The 18815-nt window shown below is 40.7% G+C and overlaps 1 long non-coding RNA gene across 1 annotated transcript; it reads left to right on the top strand.

Annotated features, from left to right (window-relative positions):
* The first annotated feature begins 7967 nt into the window (after positions 1-7967).
* On the top strand, positions 7968-18064 carry LOC103551334 (uncharacterized). The gene is made up of 4 exons (XR_544987.2): positions 7968-12076; positions 13012-13117; positions 14867-14966; positions 17301-18064. It is a non-coding gene; the product is annotated as an uncharacterized lncRNA (long non-coding RNA).
* Positions 18065-18815: the final 751 nt, after the last annotated feature.

Below are 18815 nucleotides of genomic sequence, written 5' to 3'. Positions count from 1 at the left end.
CGTCATAGCGAGGGAGAAATGCCGGTTTGTGCTGTGTATGGAGGCAGAGGTGCTTCCTTACAGACCAGTTGAGTGTGATGTTAGATGTTTCTCTTAGGATTGAATTTCATGTTTATTTCGGCAGTTGGGTTTTTAGCTTAATGAAGCTTCGGTCCGAAGAAAATCAGAGTCTGCAAAGCATGTTTGTTACTTAAGAACAATATACTCTCCTGTTAGGTTCTGGTCTCTGAGGTACTGTTAGAGGGGAAGTGGACCCCCCAGAGATGGCCATTCTGTTAAATTTAGAGGTCCTGAAGTATAGTAACATGGCAGGCAGGGGGCTTAGATTCTCTGATGATCATTCTTAACATTTTAAAGTTTACTTTTGTGTTGTCATTTTGCTAGAATTTTATTTGTGTCTTTGGAAGTACAATTCAGTCCTTTGAAGACTGGGTTAATGATTTCTTTATTTTACATATCTAGAATTTTGAAGACTTAAAGGAGTATGCGGTGATTTGTAAGGAAATGGAGGCAGCAGTTTCCAGGGTACTCTTTGGTCTGGAAGCATGCTATCGTGGTTATAAACTCCTTGATTTGATGTCTAACCTGTTTCGGTTTACCTAGCTAGACCTTAGCACAGTGCCCTGGCACATAGTTCACAAAGTGTTTAAGGCAAGCTTACTATCTTGAGACAGTTAATTTAGCGTACATAAGTGTCCCTCCTGAAAGTCTGAGTTTGATTTAGTAATCCATTTATATCGACGGCTACGGATCACTAATTCCTTCTTTGAAGACAAAATAAGCAGCTTTAATGGACCACTTTAGTGGTCCAAAAATGAATAATAGATTTAGTACATACCTGCGTTGAACTTTCTTGTTCTTGGATCGGCTAGATAAATGACTTGTTGAGTAGTTAAATGTCTGTCTTGCAAAACCAGATTCTGACCCTGATGTAAGTATTTCTAGTACTCTATCACTAAAACATTAAAGTTGACCTTCAGAGTGGCATACCAGGGTCCTTGGATTCACTCTACAGTTGAGATCTGTTTCGTGTCATTAGGGAACTAGGGAACATGTCATTAGGCGTCCCAGAATAAAGTGGAGGAAGATGGGCACGGATGTTGGCTCAGGGCCAGTCTTCCTCAAAAAGAAAAAAACAGTGGGCAAAACTATAATGCTAAAGTTTTAGGTTGAAGCCATTGGGCAGAAACTTGCCTATGTGTCTTGAGTAACTGGCCTTGAGTCAGAGTAACTATGCTTATTCTTAAGATCAGTGAATGGGGCCCGCCTGGTGACACAACGGTTAAGTGCGCACATTCCGCTTTTTGGTGGCCCGGGGTTCACCAGTTCAGATCCCGGGTGCAGACGTGGCACCGCTTGGCATGCCATGCTGTGGTAGGCATCCCACATATAAAGTAGAGGAAGATGGGCATGGATGTTAGCTCAGGGCCAGTCTACCTCAGCAAAAAGAGGAGGATTGGCAGCAGTTAAAAAAGATGTTAACTGGGCTAGAGCATCTGCTTCCCAGGAGGCTCACACTCAGGTGGGTTAGTGCTCGCCATTGGCAGGTCTCAGTTCTTCACTGGACTGCTTTCAGTGTCCTCACAGCCTGGTGATGGTTGGCTTCCCCAAACCATCACTGCCACATTATGTTAGTTAAAAGTAGGTCACGAAGTCCATCCTACAGCCAAAGGAAGAGGAATTAAGCTCCATGTCTTGAAGAGGATCAAAGAATTTATGACATATTTTGATAACCACCACACTTCTGTATTTTTCCTGTTTGTGGACGAATTAGGATTGAACCAGAAGTCTTGCTGAAGTCAATCAGTAAGTAATTATCTGAGTTAATTGTCAGTTTTCTTCTCTGAGAGCATCTAGTCTCCCTCTTTAATCTTAAATTTGAGAAAACAGGCTCAAAGAAGTTAAGTAATTAACTGGCCCAGTCAATCTAGAAAAACTAAACAGATTTTCTCTGACTTTTGTCATGAATAATCTGTGTGCTGATAAAGATGAGAAAATTGGATGTTGATTTTAAAAATCTTGTCTGAAGAAGTTACAGTGCAGAACTGTTGGGCCCTAGTCTTCCAGTTTGCAAGCGTCTACATGATAGGAGTTATACTTTCAACTTATTTGGTCTACAGGATAATGCCTGGTGTTTTTATGAATTTGCAGATTCATCATTACCATCACCCCCCTCACCCCACTGATTTTTAGAGGAAACAGAAAATATACTTACTAAATGAATTCAGGCTACTTTACTTTTAGCTCCAGAGGTTGCCTGAAAACTGACCAGGAGATTGTACTGTATAACTCTTCTAATTAGCACATTTCCAGGACCTGAAAGAAGACAATATAACTCAAAGATAATCTGGGTATGAGTGTAAAGAAAATTGTACCTCTTCTCTTTTTTTAAAGATTGGCACCTGAGCTAACATCTGTTGCCAGTCTCTTTTTTTTCCTCCTCCTTCTCTCCAAAGCCCCCCAGTACATAATTGTATATTCTAGTTGTAGCTCCTTCTGGCTCTGCTCTGTGGGACGCTGCCTCAACATGGCTTGATGAGTGGTGCTAGGTCCACACCCAGGATCCGAACCAGCGAAACCCTGGACCACTGAGGCAGAGCGCGGGAACTTAACCACCCGGTCATGGGGCTGGCCCTTTTATGCTGTGAAATTTTCATGGAAACTTTGGATCTAGAAGAATTTGTTCTAAGACTCCTTTTGGCTTACCGGTATGAGGAGTAGGTTGAATCCCTGAAATTGTTGGTGTGAGTGAAGCTAGGATAAATTTCTCAGGCCTTCCTTGATTCTTTTTTTTTTTTTTAATCCGTTAGGCTTTTCTGAGTAATAGATGGGGATACAGTAAATTATCTTACACTTTTGCTATTACAGAATTGGATAATGGCTGCTTTTTTCTTACACTGCTTTCCAGTTTCTCTTAGCACCAAGACTCCTGACAGTTCCCTATTCTGTCCCGAAGCCCTAGTTGTACGTACTTATGTGGTAACGCTTGTTATTTGTCTACTCATGTCTTTTATCCCCTATCCCCACTGTAAGCTCCTTACAGGGACTGCCTTTTATGTATACTGCTGGTACTCAAATGCTTGCAGAACTGAATTGAATTTGTAGTTGAAGGAGCTAAGGTGATAATTTTCCCACTAGAACTGAATGAAAGAAAAAACGTTTATTGTTGTAGAAAGCCTTTGAGTATAGGTGATAGGTGCTGGTGGTATATGTGTTAATAACTGCCTCTGTTCTTAAGATGCTCACAGCCCAGTGAGGGAGAATATAATCATGTACTTAACGTACAGTTTGTTCTACACCACACATGTGCAAAGTGCAGTGGTAGTGTAAATGAAGTTGATATGTAAACAGTCTTAAGGGTGAGGAGATGTTTCAGAGAGACTTGTGTTTGGGGGTTGTGCATTTCTCAGCTTTACTCCGTTATACGTCTCCCTTGAATTGTTTTATTGTTGGTGAGTTGCCATCATATTTTGATAAGTTGCTTCTTTCTGTGGCGTACATGTTCTTGTTATATTATTTCTCTAGAACTGTGCTGTTCAGTTCAGTAGCTGCTAGCCACGTGTGACTACATAAATTAATGTCACACTAGCCACATGTGCTTTCAGTAGGCACCTGTGGTTAGAGGCTACTGTATTAGACAACACAGATATTGTCGAACATTTCTCTGGTCACAGAAAGTTCTGTTGGACAGTGCTGCTCCAGAAGCATGTTTTGTTCATCAGCACATTTTCATATTGTCTGTAGAGTGTTGAGTTAGAAAGAGAATGAGGAAACTTAGTAGCCTCCTGGCATCATTGGGAGAGACAGAGTGGTTGGTATTTATGAATAGAGGGGAGAGAGTAATAGGATATTACAGTGGTCAGTGGTTGAGAATAGAGGCTTTGGAGTCAGATCTGGGTGGGAATTATGCTGTGTCCCTTAATCTGTTTGGTTTTGGGCATGTTCCGTAACCTCTGAGTCTCAATTTTTTGTTTTACTCAAGTAGGGTTAGGGGCCGGGTTGGTGGTGTAGTGCTTAAGTTCACATGCTCTGCTTTGGTGGCCCGGGGTTCATGGATTGGATCCTGGGCCTGGACCTACACATCACTCACCAAGCCATGCTTTGGTGGCATCCCACATATAAAATAGAGGAAGATGGGCACAGATCTTAGCTCAGGGCCAATCTTCCTCACTAAAAGGAAAAAAAAACCCAAATAGGGATAATAATATTTATCTCATAGGGTTGTGTGAGTATAAAATAAGAAAGTGTATGTAAGGGGGCTTAGCACAATACCTCAGTAAATTTGGCTGTGGTGGTAGTTAATATATTTTTGAAATAATCACTGATTTAGAAAAATTTTAGAATTATCATACAGTAAAATTGACTCATTTTTGCTTTTGGTGTACAGTTCTGTGAATTTTAACGTAGGTATACATTTATGTAACCACCACCAGAGTCAGGATACAGGACGGTTGTATCAGTTCAAAAGACTCCCTCATGCTGACCTTTTATACGCCTACCCTTCCTCCCCCTGCCCCCGGCAGCCACTATTTGTTCTCCATCATTAGTTCTGTCTTTTCTAGCATGTTGTATAAGTAGAATCATCCAATATGTACAATATGTAGCCTTGTTTTTTTTTTCTGCTGGGAAAGATTTGTCCTGAGCTAACATCTGTTGCCAGTTCTCCTCTCTCGTTTTTTTTCCTCCCCAAACCCGCGGTACATAGTTGAATGTTCTAGTTGTAAGTTCTTCTAGTTCCTCTTTGTGAGCTGCTGCCACACGTGGCTGCTGACAGACGAGTGGTGTGATTCCTCGCCTGGGAACTGAACCTGGGCCGCCCAAGTGGGGCGTGCTGAACTTTAATCACTAGGCCATCAGGGCTGCCTCAGTATGTAGCCTTTTGAGACTGGCTTGGTTCTTTTGCTCAGCAAAGTTGAGTGAAAGATTCGTCTAAATTGTAACGTTTCAGTAGGCACAACTGATTTTTAAAGACATTTGTTTTAATTTTGAAATATTATTTCTTAAAAAACAAATGGCAATGTGAATTTTTGCTTATATAATTGTATTTGACTTGGGATTTTTATGTTTGAAAGTGAAATAAATGATGACATTTATGGGGAAAAACTACTTTCCCTGATAACAACTGTGTGTCTGTATATGATATCAGTTTGTTTTTCTTTATGAAGATAAAGATCATTGATAGGGGAGGTTCGTGTTTTGAGTAGTTTATGCATTGTAAAACTCTGTAGAGTTGCAGCAGAGTCCTGATTTGAAAAAGGTGGCTGTTTAGCATTATTAATTTCTTTTTTAAAAATTATTTTATCGAGGCCATATTTATAACATTGTATAATTTCAGGTATAGGTTATTATATATCAGTTTCTGTGTAACTGCATCTTGATCACCTCCAACAGTTTTTTTTTTTTTTGAGGAAGATTAGCCCTGAGCTAATGACTGCCAATCCTCCTCTTTTCGCTGAGGAAGACTGACCCTGAGCTAACATCCATGCCCATCTTCCTCTACTTTATATGTAGGACGCCTACCACAGCATGGCTTTTGCTAAGTGGTGCCATGTCTACACCCAGGATCCCAACCGGTGAACCCCGGGCCACCGAGACGAGGAACATGGGAACTTAACCACTGTGCCACTGGGCTGGCCCCCCCCCCCAACAGTTTTTATCCGTCACCATACATACGTGCTCCTTTACCCCTTTCGCCCTCCCCCCTCCTCTTTCCCCTCTGGTAACCACTAATCTGTTTATCCATGTATTTGTTTATCTTCCACATAAGAGTGAAATCATACGGTGTTTGCCTTTCACTCTCTGGCTTATTTTGCTTAACATAATACCCTCAAGGTCCATCCATATTGTTGCAAATGAGACAGTTTTGCTCTTTTTTATGGCTGAGGAGTAGTCCATTATGTATATATATACACCACATCTTTATCTTTTCACCAGCTGATGGGCACTGGGGTTGCTTGCACATCTTGGCTATTGTGAATAACGCTCACCGCAGTGAACATAGTGGCGCATAAGTCTCCTTGAATTGTTGATTTCGTGTTCTTTGGATAATTACCTAGTAGTGGGATAGCTGGGTCGTATGGTATTTCTATTTTTAATTTTTTGAGAAATCTCCATATTGTTTTTCATAGTGGCTGCACCAGTTTTAAGCATTGTTAATTTTTAAAATGTGGGCTGAAGATGGGATAACCAGCTGGCTCTTCTGCCCAGGCCTTTCCTGGCTTAGCACTGAAAGTCTGGCTGCTCCAGGAAACCCAGGATCTGAAAGGACCACATAAAGAAAATTCAAGGATTCCACTTCGTCAGATTTCATCAGTGAACCATCAGACAAGTATTCCAATTAATCTTGCTTGCCGTGAGGGTGCTCAGAGTAAGATCAAAAACCTTGAATTTAAGGACTAGTGTCTAGTGATTTAGATCTGACTGCAATTACGTCACTGTTTTTTGTTAGTTTGTTGTCCTAAGTCTTCATTAGATGAGTTAAAGAAGTACTCTGGTCTATATTTTTATATTACCAATATTTAAAAAATTTGTTACGGTAAGTACATTTTCAAGTTTCATGTGTAGAAGCTAAATTAAAAGTCAAATTTATACTTACTCAGAATCTCTTCTGAGTTTTTCAATTCAAATAGTGATGTCTAAACCTCAAGATAATTTTACGTTCTTTAGTTTATTTAACAATTCTGTTTCCCTGCCTGACTTTTCATACCACCTCTCCACCTTTTCTATAGATTTCTTTACAGAGCATCTCTATCTATAGGCAGGTTACTCAGTCAGTTGTTTACTGGTTTTCCTGCTGCCTTCATTAGAGTGTAGGCTTCCTGAGAGTGGGGTCCCTTCTGCCTGCACCACTGGGTCTTGGAGCCTGGAGCAGCACATCGTAACTCAGCTAAGCATTTGTTGAATTGCGTGAAAGAATGACTATCTCCGAGTAGGTTTTACAACCCTGCCAACTTTCCAACCTATTTTATTACTATAAATGGACAATTTTCAGTAGAGCTTTATTGTTAGAAAGGCCTCTCTTTTCTGAGTGATTGCAGGGATTTCAGTTGTGTGTGGATTCACAGCAGGCGCCTACTTCATCCTGGGTCACTCACATGCAGGGCAGCCGTACAACAGAGGTACATTCAAGTGTCTAAGTATTTAACAGCTATAAATGAAGCTAACAGTTGTTAAATACATTTTCTCTTTCCTCCCACATTGATAAATGTACCTTCATAATGACAAAAGTAAAACATGTTTAAAGCAATGGTTTTTGTGTGACAGAAATTTGGTGAAATATGACTAAATCTATTTAAGCACACATCTGTGTTCTGTTGATGGCTGCTGATTTTGGGTGAAATATAAAAAAAGACATAATTCATAAATGTATCTGTAAGTCTGTTTTTCACTTCAGCAAAATCACTGTGTTATCAAGGTTTTGGCCAGTCATCAACAGGATTAAAAAAAATAATTGTATTCAATATTATTGTATTAAATATTATTTGAATAGGTTTTCACTAAAATACAAACACTAGAAAAATTAAGATTATTTAATATATGTATTTCAAAAGTTTTTCTTCTGAAATATTCAAAATTAAAATTAAAAAGTAAAGCAAATTATTGATGGATATCAACATTTTAACAAATTCTTTAAATATATCTGATGTTTTAAATTTATTTTTTGAAAATTTAATAAAAAGTATCAGTACTTTAGTAAAAACAAACTGATTTAAATTCCTGTGTTCAATGTCCATCTTTTTCCAGTATAAAGAATTGGTATCATATTTCATGCCTGCTACTGCAAATTCATAAGAATGCACATTTATATTTAATATTGCAAGATGTTTCTCAACAGTTGTGGACAATTGTGTTGAATATCACCCTAAGACATAAGAACCTCCAGAACCACAAATTAGAACATGAAGAGAAGCAAGAAAATGGACCTTCAGCCTCCTGGGAAATTATAATAAGTTGTGCAAGAACCTACTGCATTCACAATATCTCGGAGGAGAGATTGACAATTAATTCACTCAGTTTTTCTCTTACCTCAGTGTTTGTGACATTCACCTCCTTCCCATAATCCAAATCAATGTCTGCCTTTGACTTTGGCAGTGGCACAACTCACTAACCGTCCTGGCATTTGTACTAAAGTGCCTTTTGTTTTGAGGACAAAGGGCAAGAGATGTGGAGAAAGTTTGCCTGGGGCCTGAAGAGTGTCAGTCACAGAGTGGGTGCATCCTAGTGGCACAGGTGCTAAGGCACAGGCCAGGTCCTCCCTAACCTGAGTCTCAGGGCAGGCCTGGATGTGCCCACACCCTGGGTCTTAGTCCACTGGGGCTGCTGTAACAATACAATAGACTGGGTGGCTTATAAACAAAAAAATCTCACAGTTCTGCAGATTCAGTGTCTGGTAAGGCCTGCTTCCTGGTTCAAAGACAGCTCTCTTCTCACTGTGTTCTTTCACAGCAGAAGGGGAAGGGGAGCTCTGTAGGGTCTGATAAGGAAATGAATCCCCAATTCCCTAATCATCTCCCAAAGGCCTCACTTGCAAATATCATCACATTGGGGATTAGGTTTCAACATATAACATACTGAAGGAGGGCTGAATATGCCAACCCCAAAAAACACCCCTTTGGTATAAGGGTTATTTTGAGGTAACTTGAGAAACAGCAGCCACAAAAGAAGCTCTGGAAAGAGAAGTTAGCCTTTTGTAAGGGAAGTTTACGTTTATAAAGGAAATCTCCAATCGCTATTTGGAAGGCTGTCTCCCTCTACTGGGAAGAGAAGGTTGGCTAAATCGTAGAGACCCATCAATGGAGAAGGCACCTGCCTATAACTGGCCTCCCCGGCACCTTTTCTTTTCTTTTTTTTTTTGAGGAAGATTAGCCCTGAGCTAACTGCTGCCATTCCTCCTGTTTTTGCTGAGGAAGACTGGCCCTGAGTTAACATCCATGCCCACTCTACGTTATATGTGGGACACGTGCCACAGCATGGCTGGCTAAGTGGTGCATAGGTCCACACCTGGGATCTGAAACGGGGAACCCTGGGCCACTGAAGTGGACTATGTGAACTTAACCACTGTGCCGCCGGGCTGGCCCCCAACTTTTCTTTTTTTGATTTAGCTGAAGATAGTATTTAAGCCTGAAACCTAAGCCACCTCCTTCAGAGTTACTGATTTTTCCCTGGGTATCTTTCATGAATGCAGATGCATATTAAAAAACTTCTTTGTTTTTCTCTTATTAATCTGTCTTTTGTTACAGGGGCCCCAGCCGAGAACTTAAAACGATAGAGGAAAAACGTATTTTTCCTTTCCTCCAATATGAATTTTTTTTTGTGAAGATTAGCCCTGAGCTAACATCTGCTGCCGATCCTCTTTTTGCTGAGGAAGACTGGCCCTGAGCTAACATCCATGCCCATCTTCCTCTACTTTATATGTGGGACGCCTACCACAGCATGGCGTGCCAAGTGGTGCCATGTCCGCAGCAGGGATCTGAACCAGCAAACCCTGGGCCGCCGAAGCAGAACATGAGAACTTAATGCTGTGCCACTGGGCCGGCCCCTACAATATGAATTTTGGGGGAGACATTCAGTCTGTAATACCCTGGTTATGAAATTTTATTTATTACAAATATATTAGCTCAGGTCTAGGCAATAAATGAAGTCTTAGTCTCTTAGAATTGTTTGGTAAAATGTGAGTGAGTGGGGGAGAAAGATGGTGTCATACCATCGTGATCCTCCTTGTATTACATGATTTTTAAAATGATGTTACTCTTTCTCCTACAAGGATTTAATGAGCGAGGACATTTTTGTAAGTACACTATCCTTCCCATTCATTATCTACTCATCACATAAAATCAAATTTGGCACTATCGTTTCTCCACCTCGGTTCTAATATACATTTTATGAATCATATTTCATCTGACTGTGTGTCACGGATGAAGATTTAGGAGATGAGTTTTGTACTGCCAGTGATGGTCACCGGGAGAAGCATGACTTGGGAGTTTATTCCATTTTGGCAGGACCAGACATGTCTCTATAGCCTTGGTGTGAGGTGACGGAGGGGTTAGCCAGGGCAACAGAAGTACTTCCCATCCCAGAGTCAAGGGTTTTGGGGGTACAGAAGGGGAAAATATCTCTGATTAATTCATGCCTACGTGTATTATTAGGTGCACTGAGGTTGGAGTAGGTTTAGGGCCGTCCTTAGGTGATGGGAAGGCGTGAGATCAGATGCATGAACATGTCATGTGAACAAGTGAAGCAAGTGCACATTCGCTTATATAATTAATGTGTGCGATGAGTGCTGTGCTGCACAGACAGAGCTGGGCGGAGCTGGAGTGAGCCCACGGGCTTGCATGTGGGAAGCCCAGGCTTTAGCAAAGAAACAGCCCATCCACAGACTCCTTCAGACTGCCAGCTCATGCTCAGCGGTGTTACAAGATAACCTGAGGCACATTAACATTTTGAAGAGTTTGAGAAACATTCATTCCAGTTGGACAGCGCCAAACCGGAAGTGGTTAGGAGACCTTCACTGACAGGAGCTAGGGGCAAGACTTTTGTAGAACAGATGCAGGAGCAAAGCAAGGCAATTACTTGATTTGGCTATTGCCTTCACCCTATTTGGGAAAGCCTTGTTGGCTGTTTATGATTGGTTGTCTCTAGGCTTTGATTTCACAACCTAGACGCATTTACAGGCCTAGGTTTTGGTTTGCTTATGTAGGCTGCCAAGGAATTAGAGCCACCTCAGTCTAATGGCCTCCTTGTTTAATTAATTTAACAAAGATCAGATCCTCTCCACACAGGCATGCCTCACACAGAGGTCAAGTGAGAAACTAGAGAATTGCTTGGAAAATACCCCTATCTCCATCCCTCTTCTGAGCCTCCTGTTTCTGGTCAAATGTCATGCAAGGAAAGGATTGATTCTTCGTGTTGACTGGCTAAAGTGGTCCTGCTAGGAATCGAGGGGGAAAGTATAAGATTACTTAACAAGATATCTTCTTGGAAGCCCTCTGATATTATGGTCACCTAACCCTTCTGTAAATTGCCTTTGTTTAACTCTTTCTCTCAACCTATAGGTCTTGCCCAATAAACCAGGGCAAGTACGAAGTATACAGTTATGAAAACAAATGCAAAACCTACTTTCCAGCCTCTACTTTCTTTGAGGATCCAGATTTAAAAACAATAGTAGAGGCCAGCCCTGTGGCCAAGTGGTTAAGTTCGTATGCTCTGTTTCAGCGGCCTGGGGTTTGTTGGTTCAGATCTCAGGTGCGGACCTACACACCACTTATCAAGCCACGCTGTGGTGGCATCCCACAGAGAAAAACTAGAATGACTTACAACTAGGATATGCAACTATGTACTGGGGCTTTGGGGAGGAAAAAAAAGAAGAAGATTGGCAACAGATGTTAGCTCAGGGCTAATCTACCTCACTAAAAAGCATTAAAAAAAAAGATAGTAATAAAATTCTTTACATATTAAAAACAAAGTGTTTTTAACCTTCTATACCTTTATGCTTCCAATTCTTTTTCAGACTGAATTCTCTCTACAAACACATGATTGCTTAATACCAGTGTCTGAGTTCCCTGTAATTTCCAGATCTCTGGGTTTCATTGTTAAATAGCACTGTCCAATATGGTAGCCACTAGTCAGTGGCTGTTGAGCACTTGAAATGTGGCTGGTCTGACTTGAGATGTATTGTAAGTGTAAAATATGTAGTTGATCTCAAAGACTTAGTACGTGAAATGGACAGATTCTAAGATGGCTCCCAATAATCCTGCCTCACACCCTTGTGGAATCTCCTCCCTTTTGAATGAGTGTGGGACCTGTGACTTGCTTTTAACCAATAGAACATGGCAAAGATGATAGGATGTCAAGTCCACAGTTATGTTATATAGATTGTAACTGTCATCTTGCTAACAGACTCTATTGCCTCTCCTTTTCTGGCTTTGATGGAGAGACCCGTGTGGCAAGGAACTGAGAGTGGATTCCAGCTGACAGCCAGCAGCAAGGTGAGACCTCTAGTCTGATAACTCACAAAGAACTGAATCCTGCCTTCAACCATGTGGTCTTGGAAGAGGATCTTTCCCCATTGCAGTCTCAGGTGAGATTCCAGCCCTGGCTGACACCTTGACTGCAGCCTTGTGAGAGACCTTGAAGCAGAGGACCCAGTAAGTCGCGCTTAGATTCTTGACCCACAGACACTATGAGATAATAATTGTGTTCTTGTAAGCTGCTAAGTTTGTAGTAATTTATTATGCTCCAATAGATAACTAACACACAACCAAAAAAGAATGTAAACTCTCTCATCAATAATTGTTTAATTTTGGTTACTTGTTGAAATGATAACATTTTGGATATATTGGGTTAAATAGAATATTTTATCAAAATTAAATTTACCTGCTTCTTTTTACTTTTTAATGAAGCTACTAGAACATTGAAAATTTAAAATATGTGGCTTGCCTTATATTTATATTGGACAGCATTGGCATCGAACTTCAAGGAGACAAGAATTTCCTGTAGCTCATGTGGCCCAGCATGCCGGAGGGAGGTGGTTGTTACATCACTCTGTCGCTTACCGGGGCATGCTATTCAAACAGAAAATAGTCTATCACTTCTGGAAGAAAATGATTCACCTTTTTTGAAGATGGGGGAAGCTATTGTATAACTTTTGCCCAAAGGTGAAATCTGCTCAAGTCTTCTACTTTCAGATGCTGCCTTCAGGGTTTAATTTGTTTCAGATTAACAGCAGGTGGCAGATGCAATTAAAGGGAAAAAAACAGTTGCAAATTAAGCACATGATATTTTGAATTTCTTTATTTGCAATGGCAGCTACACATTCAGGGAATAAATGCTAATTATTTTGATTGTTTGTTTACTCATTGTGTCATATATGTGCCTTCTACTGATTAATGCCTCACAAGTTATGTTACATCCTTTATTGCTAATTAATAAAGTGATAATGCTGTGACTAGTGATTCTGAACTCTAGGAGACCCTTTCAAACCACACCCCTTCTGAAGGGTTTCACCTCCCCCAGGCATGTGCTGCCACCCACTCGCCAGGGAATTGCTGCTGTCCAGAGCTGTTGATGCTACAACCCTTCAGTGTGTTGGGACAGAAGAAGTGCTGAGAATAACTAACAGGTAACCAAGACATTTGGATATCCTGGGCAGGGTGACTAATTGTGCCTTTAAACTAAAATATTTGCACCTTTCCTTAGAGGAGAGTTTGAGAATTTTAAGGAAGGTGGCAGTATCACTTAACTCGTCCTTTATGATCTCAAGCAAATTAGCCAACAAAATAAAACAACAACAAAACAGGTTAACAGGTTTGATAGTACTTCCTTCAAGTACTTCCCCAAGTGTGTATAAACTATTTCTTCAAAACACATAGAGAATTCTCCAGAAAGGGGGTTTTACAGAAAATATTTCCTTCCTCATTTTACTTCTAGTGATGCTGTAGGGTTCCTTGTAGGGTACACTTGTCACTGTCTGGCAGTCCTCAACCTCAATTTGACTCTGGCCAGTCATAAACATATGTGCAAGAGGCTCAGTCAAATGAATCTCTAATGAGCAAATGTTTCTTAATATATAAAGAGTTCTAACAATAAAATAAGAACAAAACAGGTCCAAAGATTTGTTAGCTTGATGCCCAAAGATATGTGGAAAACTAACATCTATTGCAAATGTTCTAACTTCAAAAATGTACTTGAACCAGGATGTGTTGTCCTGTTGAGGCTGAAAGTGATTAAGAGGACTAAGTTCATGCCTCAGGGTACGATATCCTGTAATCATATTGCGCATACTAGTGTAACTGCAGGATTGAAAGAGGGCTCCAGGCCCAGCAAAGGTGGCCTCTAGTGCATGTTCAGAGGAGTTTATCTGCAGAACTGTTTTAGCCTTATGTATATAAGACTGAGGGCTGAGAGAGACCATTAAGCTTCTAGAAGGTCTGATCTCACCCTCGTGCAGCCAGATTTTATTATCTGCAATTTTGTGCATCCCTAAGAAGGATTTCAGGATCTGGAAACATGTTCTGACTATCCTGGAAAATATTGCAGCTCTCTCTGCTGTGAAGCCTGACTGACTGCACTGACTTGCTTCTGTAGCTTTTCAAGAAGTGGGCTCTATTTGATCAAGCAAGTGACCTCCGAGCCCAGTGTCTCCTCCCCCTGACCACACTCTTGATGTGTCACTTCTGTGGACAGGCAAAATTTATGGAGAACAATTCACAAAAGGAGAATCCTAAATGGTTAATAAATAGCTGAGAAGAAGTTTAATCTCACTATAGTGAAAATGGAAATTAAAAATGAGGGATTTTTCTTCTATGAAATTAAAAATATATATTAATCACTCTCACATTTAGCAAAGATTTGTGAAGTAGCCAGACTCACTGCTGTTGTGAGTGGACATTTCTGGAGGACGAGTCGGCAGTTGATTTCAGGACCCAAACTTCCACTTTTAGGAATATATCATAAGAAAGTAACCAGAATTGAAATCAAAACATGTGTATAAAGATGTTTATGAGGTTATTATAATAGGAACAAATGTCCCATTAGAAAGAATATTATACAGTCTTTATGAATAATGTTTTTGAGGAATATGTAATAACAAAGAAAAATACAGTAAAACCTGTCAAAAACATGTTCTGAGATAACGCAGATTCAGATACAACACTATTGGCTCTCATCCTCATTAGCAACCCTTCTGTAACAGGCAGGCACTAAAGTCCCAACGAGATTTTCACATATTCAGGTATATGGGGTAGGTATTCTGGTTCAAACCTGATTGGGCTTGAACTAAAGAAGCCTATCAAATATACATTGTACATCTGCTTTAACCATTAAAGTAAAGAATGCACGCCTTTTTAAAAAATTGTTATTTTTTTTGCAGGGAAGAATTCACCCTGATCTGACCTAACATCTGTCACCAATCTTCCTCTTTTTCTTTTTCTTCACCCCAAAGCCCCAGTACATGGTTGTAGATCACAGTGGTAAGTCCTTCTAGTTCTCTATGTGGCTGCCACTACAGCAAGGCAACGGACAGACAGGTGGTGTGCTTCTGAGCCCAGGAAATGAACTGGGGCCATGGGGGTGAGAACGCAGAACTTTAACCACTCGACCATCAGGGCTAGCTCAGAGAAGGCACTCGAGATAGGAACGTATACTTCCCCTCCTGTGAGGCCGGTATCAGTAATGTCCTATTGGTAAAACCAGTATTAGTACTCCTGAGGGTCAAGGTCATGTTGACCTGCTAATTTGCAGCTGAATACCTTTTTGAAACTTTGATCAATATGTATCCTGGGCGTGTTTAATGCATGTTCTTTGTTCTGAAAAGGTTATAAGACTGTACCAAAAACCATGCTTCTCCAGAACGCTTTCTTCCTTTGTGGAAACTGCCCTCCAGGGTTATAATCCTCCCCTAGTGTTACCACACAAAGTGGGGATTCACTCACCCCATGTGCATAAACAGCCAATTAATTACAGCAACGGCTTTTGGGAAAAGAGATCAGCTTTATTCTGCAAGATCAACCTACAAGGAGACAGGCGGCGCGTACCCTCAGATCTGTCTCCCTGACTCAGGATTTGGGGTGAAATTGAAGAGGTTAGGGAGAACAGGCTGGCACGCGGAAACGCTGGTGGGACAGGTTTTGATTGGTGGGCCTCAGGCATTTATGGTAAGGTTCTAAACATTTATGACAGGGTTCTAAACATTTATGATGGGGTTCTAAACATTTATGATGGGGTTCTAAACATTTACAATGGGGTTCTAAACTTCTATGACAGGGTTCTAAACATTTTTCATGAAGTGGGAAAGGAATTTTAACACTGGATCTTCCTGAATAAGAGACCCCTTGCTTCTGATAACAGTCTGACTTTCAAGTTCTGGTCATGTCCGGGTCCTTGGGTCCCATGGGAGAGAGGATCTTTGGTTCTGCAGTCATTTCAGGTCTAGATTTCCTCTTCTGTGTATGCTCTGGCCATGTGACTTTGGTCATTTTCCAAAAGGGAATTCTTTTTTTTTTTTTGGTTCTGACTGGGCTAAGTGGCTTTGTTAGAGAAAGCCAGGATTACAAAGGATTTAAGAGTTGGCATTGGGGCCCTTCTTCTTCCCAAAGGTGGGCACAACATTACTAAAGCGCCAGTTGTACTGCATCAGCCACTTGTCCTGGGAAAGGCAATTCTTGATCACTCTGTTGATAAGAGATGGGGTCAGTTGAACTGGTCCTGGAGGCCCGGTGGTTACAGGGACTCAAGTAAAACTCACCTTCTCTCACTTATCTACAAAATGGTTATTGGTTACTTTGCTTCCACAGTCCCTCTTTTCTGGGGTGTGGGGAATGTAGAGCGAGGACAAGGCTGGGTAGGGAAACAACAGACATCCCTTCTTGGAAAACAGGCAAGGAGAGAGTTCTGCCCCAGTGTTCTTCTCCTAGCTCCAAAAGATTCCAGAAATTGTCACTGCTGTCCTGGAAGTCCCATCAACCCCTGAACCCAGAATCATCTCCTATAATATTTGGAGCAGATAAATACCACTAGGTGCACCAAACTGAAGCCCTGGCTGGATGAGGATGTTGTAGAAATCCTGGCTGGCCACCTTTATCAGTTACCCCAGTTATTTCATTAACCTTGTAGTAATGTGACCTCAAATTTTGTGATTAATTTTTTTTACTGTTTTCTATTGAGTGAAAAAAAGCAAGATAGAAAACTTCGTGCACATTTGCTCCTAATTCAACAAAACAAATAAGCAAGGTCTAATTATATATATAAACAAAAAGAAGACATTAAAAAATTTATTATTACTGGTTACTTCTTGTTAGCGGGCTATGGGTAATTTTAATATTCCTTATTATACTTTTCTATATTTCCCAAATTTTTCTATATCGGTCAGGTATTACTCATAAAATCTGAAAAAGAAAAAAATATGTAAAAGACTACCCAGAGGAACTTTGTTTTTTTAACTCAGACAACTATATACAAATATATGGTTCTGCGCAGAGAAATCCCTCTTCACTTTAGCTAATTAAATTCATCTGGTCTTATTTTATTGGCTGACTCTAACAGAATGCTTCTTCCTTAGAGTGACATCTTAAAAGTATCTTGGATAAGATGTAAGCAGCATCTGCTTTAGATATTGTTGAGTGGAATCTTGAACTGTGTTAAGATTTAGAAAGGATTTCACAAAGCCTGGAAATGTCCCTGCGTCAGGCTCAATGTAACATTTCACTCAATGTACCATTGTGTTCTATTTTATAACATTCTTTTGGTTTATAAAAAGATTTAATCCAAGTTTCCTGGCCACTTAAAATTTTACGAATGTCTTGTAGCATAAGGGGCGCTGCTGCTTTCAACCTACCCTAAAGCGAACGACGTGGGAAAACAAAGGGACATGGAAATAGGACTAAGAATCATGCAAGTGTGAAAAATACATGCACTTTCCCATTCTTCCAATTTCATCATTTCCAAGCAAAGGATCATTGAGGGTCCACAAGCAAATGGCAAACGATGCAGCACTGTTGCACCCGGAGATTTTTTCCTGTGAACTGGGGGTGGGATTTCAATTACGCTGGAATTTAATTACCCGGATTAGGCCTCGACTCCGCCTCCTGCCTGGGAATGGAAGGGGAATCTTCAAAAGATCCTTATAGGAAAGGAGCCGCCTCAGCTGGGGCCTTCCCCCCAGGCAAGCTCTGCCCAACCCCCAGCTCCTCTTCCCCGACAGCCTCCAGAACTCGAGGCCGCAGGCTGACACAATTAGGAAACCAATGCTTTGCTGGGTGATTCCTCATTGTTTTTTCTACAGCTGAGCCCTTCCTTTTTCTTCATTTTCTGTGAAAGTTTTTTTGTGTGTGTGCCGTCCGGACTCGAGAGAATTGGTCTCACTGTTGTTATAGGATGGATGAACTGAGGCAAAACTAGAATTTCTGTGGAAGAACCTGTGAACGGTGGAAGGAGGGCTCCTAAAAAGGAGGAGGGCAATTCCGAGGCCCGGGGCTGGAGAAAGTCGGCTTTCCACGCGCTCGCTTTGTGGGATTCGATTTTATCTATTTGTGAATGAATAATGGTACAAAATTAAAACAGTACAAACCAATATGTAATGAGAAATGGGTCTTACTCCTTCTGGTCCCTGGCCAGACAGTTCCTTTCCTCAGTGGCAAGCGTCCCTATCAATTTCTTGGGTATCCCTTTGGAAATAGTCTTTTTCTGTCAGGTTTTTTTGAGCTGTTTTTTAAAAAACAAAGATAGTACCATACTGTTCCCACTGTTCAGTGCCTTCCTTTTTTTTTCACCTACAAATATATCTTGGAGATTTTCATTTGTAGAACTCTTATTAATGACCTATAATTTTTCATGATATAGATATGCTATCATTTCCTTAGCTGGGCCCCTGTCTTTGGATAATTAGGTGATTTCTAATCCTTTTACTGTTCCAAACAGTGCTGCAACAAACGCTTAAACATATATCCTTTTGCATTTCTGCAAGTATATCTGTAGGCGAAATTCCTAAAATTAGAATTGCTAGGTCTATGGGACATGTATTTTTAATATTGATAGATGTCAGATTCCTTTCCAGAATCCCATCAGCATCAAGGATGTTGGCAAGCATCCTTACCAACACAACGGAGTCACCGAATTTAAATTCTGGCTGAAGGAATTAAGAGTTACTTCTTTCCCTTTCATTTCCTTAAGAAAAAATCCCCAGGATGCTTAGAGGTGGGCATCCTTCTACTCAATTTGCATCTGAAAATACTTACAATTCTTTCACTTTACATTTGTTTTTTTATTTGGATGAAGCTTAAGACTTGAGAGAATTTCTTTGAGAGCTTCTAGAGGGGAAAAAA

The sequence above is a fragment of the Equus przewalskii genome, chromosome 9 (genome assembly GCF_037783145.1).
Source record: "Equus przewalskii isolate Varuska chromosome 9, EquPr2, whole genome shotgun sequence".
Taxonomy (NCBI): domain Eukaryota; kingdom Metazoa; phylum Chordata; class Mammalia; order Perissodactyla; family Equidae; genus Equus; species Equus przewalskii.
Note: the sequence above shows the minus strand (reverse complement) of the source record. Positions and strands in the feature narration are given on the sequence as shown.